The 6,001-nt window shown below is 41.0% G+C and overlaps 1 long non-coding RNA gene across 1 annotated transcript; it reads right to left on the reverse strand.

Moving 5' to 3' along the window:
* Positions 1 to 891: 891 nt before the first annotated feature.
* LOC115411270 (uncharacterized) lies at positions 892 to 2,176 on the reverse strand. The gene is made up of 3 exons (XR_003934185.1): positions 2,165 to 2,176; positions 1,467 to 1,471; positions 892 to 968 (listed from the first exon to the last, which is right to left on the reverse strand). It is a non-coding gene; the product is annotated as an uncharacterized LOC115411270 (long non-coding RNA).
* Positions 2,177 to 6,001: the final 3,825 nt, after the last annotated feature.

The following is a 6,001-nucleotide window of genomic DNA, read 5'->3' on the forward strand; positions in this document are numbered from 1 at the left end:
GAAAGGAAATGAGGTGCACAGCAACAGGAGACAAGCTGAGCTGAGTCGAACCAGTTCCACGTAGTAGAAATGCGGCAATAGAGGAATTAGTAAAGCGTCTTTAGTTTCACTTTCACTGCACCCCCCCACCCCACCCCCCGAACCGGCCCGGTGTCATCTGTTATTATTTGTACGTACTGTGTATGTTATATTTTCTGTGCAGAGATGGAAATATAAAAGACAGTTAATGCAAACACACCCGTTTGTACTATTTTATTCCCTCACCCAATGAGAATCGATAAGAGAATCAATAAGGAATTGGATTGATAAACAATATCGATAATGGAATCAGAATTGTTAAATTCTTAACGATTCCCATCCCTACCTCCAACCACCACTGAACATTCATACACATTCATACACCAGTGTGAGTAGCAGCACTGGAGGCGAGGAGGGTGAAGTGTCTTGCCCAAGGACACAACAGCACATGACTAGGACAAAGCGGGATTTGAACCGCCAACCCTTCAGTTATTAGATGACCAGCTCTACCTCCTGAGCCATGGCCGCCCAAGTCCGATAACTGGGAGTAATTGGATAATTGTAATAACCAGATCTAATGCATTTATTTTTGAAAATGAATATTACCTCCTCTCCATTTGAATAAAAACCTCGTGCACATGTGACTGTTTTCAGAAAAATCTTCTGTATAGCTACACCGTCAACAGCATGGCAGTGTGGTGAGACTATCGAGTACCACTAACCAATCAGAATCCTGAAAACACTCTCAACGAACCGTTACTTCACACATGTGATGCAAATGTATTTCCGTCGAAAACTGAGATGTCCATCCAAGATCTTCATTTCCTTCCGTTTACGCACAAACGGCAAAACAGAGATTTGCAGATATTTGTACTTCAGTTGGAGTTTTTAGAAATCATCATTTTCAGTGGGCGTGGCCATCGATGTCATGTAAACAACTGGCACAAACGCTGAGAAAAATGTCTGTTTTGCCAGATACTCAGCTATGTGTAAACGCAGCCTTACATGCACTTAAGAATGCGATAATCGAAAAACCCTGGTTTAGATGCTCCAGTCCATTAATGGATTTCTTTCTATTTTATTCTTACTTCCTACATATTCATATTTTTGGAATAAAGTTTGTCATTGTCCTTGACCATAAATGTCCGATAAGTACGAGTAATCAGATAATTGTAAAAATCCGATCTAACGCATTTACATGTACTTAAGAAATGCGATAATCAAAAAATCCTGGTTTCAGGGGTGCCGCTAGCAATTATGGGCCCCATAAAAGCATTATCGTTGTGGACCCTACAGAAATTGGGAGGAGGGGTATGTACATGGGGGTGTGATCGATAAACGTCACTTATGATACCGTGAAAACAAAAACGAAACTTAACATGCTTACAACGTTCGCCTCTCGAATTTAACACCTCTCTTAAACAGCGGATCTTGCATGAAATTTTCACAACTTCTACATCCACTGGCCCCCCTCCACTGCTCTATGGGCCCCCACAAATACTGGGCCCCATGTTTACCCCCTCTTATCGGCGCCCCAGCCTGGTTCAGATGCTCCAGTCCATTATTGGATTTTTTTCGGAGTCTGTATGTACATAGTAATAGTAGACTCAAACTTCCTGTTATTGTTTTCCACTCATGTTTGACTACATACCCTCCATTTTCTACAATTTTAATTGTGCTTATACACGCGCAGACGTAACAGAACTAAATAAATCCGATTAACCTGTGTACATGTAATATTGGGGAGAAATCCAGATGTGTTATTCCGATTTGTCATAATCAGATTACTGCTGTTATCTGATAAAACAGATCAAATTATCCTGTTTACATGATCACTTGAAAAATCTGACAACTCCAGAAATCGGATAATGATCGGAGTATTGACGTGCATACAAATGGGCTCAGTGATAAGAGGTTTTCCAACGACGGCTCTGAGTTGGACGATAACAAAGACTCAGTGACAGGCAGCATTTAGCCTTTATTTATTGGACTCTAACAGCAGCCTGTGACACATGTTTTGCAGCAGTGGTTTGGTCTGTTACATATGTATTTGCAACTGTATTTGTCATGTAATTTTTGGGAAATGACAAGGTCAGAGACGTTTGTGAACTGGACCGGCTCCAGTGACCCACATAACCAGATCCACAACCTTGTGAACCTTGCATTTTTTAACCCGCATGGTGTTTGCGACAACAATTTATTTCACAAATTTCTTGCACCCACTTACTTTTCAGCTGAGGTTGAACTCATGATGACATCTGTTGGAGCGATACTGACCCATGATGAGAGCACACACACACACACACACACACACACACACACACACACACACACACACACACACACACACACCAGTGTATAATGATGAATATGTAATCAGTATGTGTTTTTGTCTTGTCCTACTTGTTGTCATGCCTCTCACATGTTTTATGTTTTCAACAGCAGCCACTTAGCCGGCTTGTCCCACTGTCTTGTCTTATGTCTGTTTTGTCCCACTGTCTTGTCTCGTCCTGTCCCTGTACACTGTCGTCTGTGTGAGCCCTCCCCCTATGTTTATGTATATGTAATATGTGAACATGCAGTTGGCATCTAAACATCACACCACGACCTCCTCTGGACGTTGATATGACATTCAATAATATATGAGAGTCTGCTTTCGACAATATGTCATGAGATAACTTTTGTTATGATTTGGCGCTATATAAATAACATTTGATTGATTGATTTGATTGAACATTTGAATCGATTTCTGCTCACACCATCTTTTCTTATATGAAATTAAAACAGTCTCAGTCATGACACACACACACACACACATAGACATGTAGTGTGTCTGGGTGTTTTGCGTTAGCAGGAACCTGTGCAATTTCAACTTAGAGGCTGTTGGTTTAGTGCAGTGTTTCTCAAACTGTGGGCCAGGCCCCTCAGGGGGGAGCGCAGAGGCTTTCCAGGGGTGCATGGGATTTCTCCTGGGTGTTTTTTCTTTCTTCAAATTAGAACATGTAGCAGGTGGAGTTAATATTTCAGTGTTGGAGCACCCACTGATATTGTAAAAATTTTCATCTTTATTACCAAAATGTGTTTGTCATTCTAAAAAAAGTAACTTTATTGTCATAGTTGTAAGGTAATTGCACATTTCCTATTTTTATTTGGAAAAATAATGTCTCAGGGAGCAGTCGTGTTGAGTTTGTGTTGTTCAAGCAAAAATGTATGTTATTTTTAATTTGCACAAAAAATTATTCAAGGAAAAGCTAAAAGTATTGTTATGACATTGATGTTTCATTCAATAAAAGTTATAATTGCACCACTATTACAATGTTGTTGGGGTTGAAGGGGGCCTGGAGATTTTTCGCCCTCCAAAGGGGGTCCGACAGAAAAAGATTGAGAACCACTGGTTTAGTGAGAGCAGATCTGAGAGCAGGAGGAGGATTAGAGTGAACATCGAGGTGAAGATAAGTAGATCTATATTTAGCTGATGTGAATAACCTTTTATTTTCTGTTTGTGGAACCCACATGGTTATTAGACCCACTGATGGGATTTAAATGTAGTTACCATTGCTCCGCCACTAGGTGGCACACTAACTGTATGGTCATTACCATGAGCACGCAGCGCGTGCACAATCTGAGCCTAGCCACTGACCAGAGTACCCACAGATAAACAAGCTGACCAACCTCTGAGAAAATACGGTGTACAAGCCGCAAAAGGACTAGAAATCCCTTTGAATCATATAACGAACCGGTCGCTTGCTTGTTAGAAGGAGATCTGTGTGTTATAGTGATGAGAGGAGCTGCTTCATCGTCTGAGCCCTCTGTGTGAACTCCGGTAAGCTACATGCTAAAGGCTAGGCCTCAGAGTTAGCTTGTTGATGTGAACTGTCATGAAAAAATGATTTCATTGGGATGATTTCATAAAACCAATCGGAGTCACTGGTGGGTTTGTTGGTGTTTTGGCTTACCGTGGTATTATCTGTATCACTGTGTAATGTGTAAATTGAATGCTAATACGTTGTTCACCAGCGTTAGCCCAATGCTAATGCTAATCGCCGGTGTCTTCCGCCACTACGCTAGCTCAGATATGAAGTGTAGCATTCGATAAGGGAGCAAACAAACGTGCTACCTTGTCATTACTGTATTTAGTGAGGGAGATGGAGATGGTACATGGTGCACATATCTGTTATTATAGTACTAGTTCGTGATTAAAGAAAAGTGTTCCCTGATGAATGTAATGTATCAAATGTGATTTATTTGTCATTATTCAGGGCTCAAAATTAACTTTTTGACCTAGGAGCACTGTGCTCCTACCCTAAAAAGTTAGGAGCACAGGCTAAAATCTAGGCGCATCACTATTATATAAAAAATTTGGAGAACAAGCAAAACTCTTGGCCATACCAAGTAATATTCCTATTAGGGCTGCACGATTTTGGCAAAAAAAAAAAAATCCCAATTTTTTCCTCTAAAAACTCGATTTTCGATTTTGATTTCGATTTTTGGGTAAAACTACAAAAGACAACAGAAGTCAGCATGTCGTTTTCGTGAGCAGCCCACAATGCAAGGCACTGCTCTGACCTCAAATCTGTGATGGTATCACGTGATGAACCCCCAGAAGTTTATTTTTTCTTAATTAAATCTTTATTGAATGAAATAGAGTATACAAACAATGTATGCAACAAGAAAATAACATAAGTTTGCCAGGGGGAATACACTATAATACAATGTCCAAATCAGAGCAAATACTTATGTTTTTTTTATAGCCTTTTTGTTTCCAGATTTATCTAACAGCTTTAAATAAAGTTCAACATCTTTCAAAAAATAAATAATATTTGTTTTTGTGTTACAGAACTTACATTTGTGAATGAAAAATTTAGCAAGTAAGAGGACTAAATTATTTAATTTTTTTTAATATATATGTGTGTGTGTGTGTTGTTGTTGTTTTTTTTAATTTTATTTATTTATTTTTTCCTGGGTATCTGGGCCCACAGAAGTGATACCAATGTAAGTCAGTGACAGGCATCAGTCGTGCGTGCGTGCGTGCGTGGACCAGGTTAATATAAATGATCCACATGCGGTTCTGTTTAAACTGAGGGATCCGTGCGTGGAATAGACTGACCCAGGACACGCTGGAGGGATTCTATCCTGGAGCGGGTGGATGTGTGTGGGCACAGGGCTGTCTGGGCTCCTCTGCTGAGGCTGATGACCCCGAGACCCGGACCCGGATCAGAAGAAGACAGTACGGTACGGATCCAGGACAACGGAAGATGAGTGATCCGCATGCAGTTCTATTTCAGTTGCGGGATCCGTGCGTGAAGCCACGGCTTACATTGGTATAAGTACTGCGGGCTCATGAACACATTTAAAGTCCGGCCATTGCACGGAGTTCTGTGACAGACCGCTGTCACTGATAGGAGGAGGAGCCTACGGGAGCCCGCAAGCGCACGGCCCGCAGGCACGAGAGAGATGAAATCGATTTTACGATTTCCCTTTTTTAAAAATCGTCCTAATTAAAAAAATCCGATTTCGATTTAAAATCGATTAATCGTGCAGCCCTAATTCCTATATGTATTTAAGCAATGTTAACAACCTAGAATAAAGTATTTGAATAGAGTATGAAAGAAAAAGCTTACATTGACACAGGTGCAAAACAATTGTCAATGTGTGGTATATACTTTAGTTGGTTCTTGGAGAAGAAAGACGAATCACACCATTATTTGCAACAACCAACTTTTTTATTTCATGGCCTAAAGGCCCTTAGTCACTGTGGTCTACACCACGCCTGAAGTCAAGTCTCCTTGACCTGGTGCCAGAGTGTAGATACTTCCTGACCGCTGGCAGTGCATCGAAGTCATGCAGTGTTGGACCATCCGCAGAGATGTGCACGCGAGGGGGCGGGGACTAGATTTTCCGCTTCAGTCAGCGGGGCGTGGAGCTTGTTTATTTTCAGCTGACGAGTTACTTCTGCAGCCATTATTCTAGGCGCACGTATTAA

This window comes from Sphaeramia orbicularis, chromosome 20 (genome assembly GCF_902148855.1).
Source record: "Sphaeramia orbicularis chromosome 20, fSphaOr1.1, whole genome shotgun sequence".
Taxonomy (NCBI): domain Eukaryota; kingdom Metazoa; phylum Chordata; class Actinopteri; order Kurtiformes; family Apogonidae; genus Sphaeramia; species Sphaeramia orbicularis.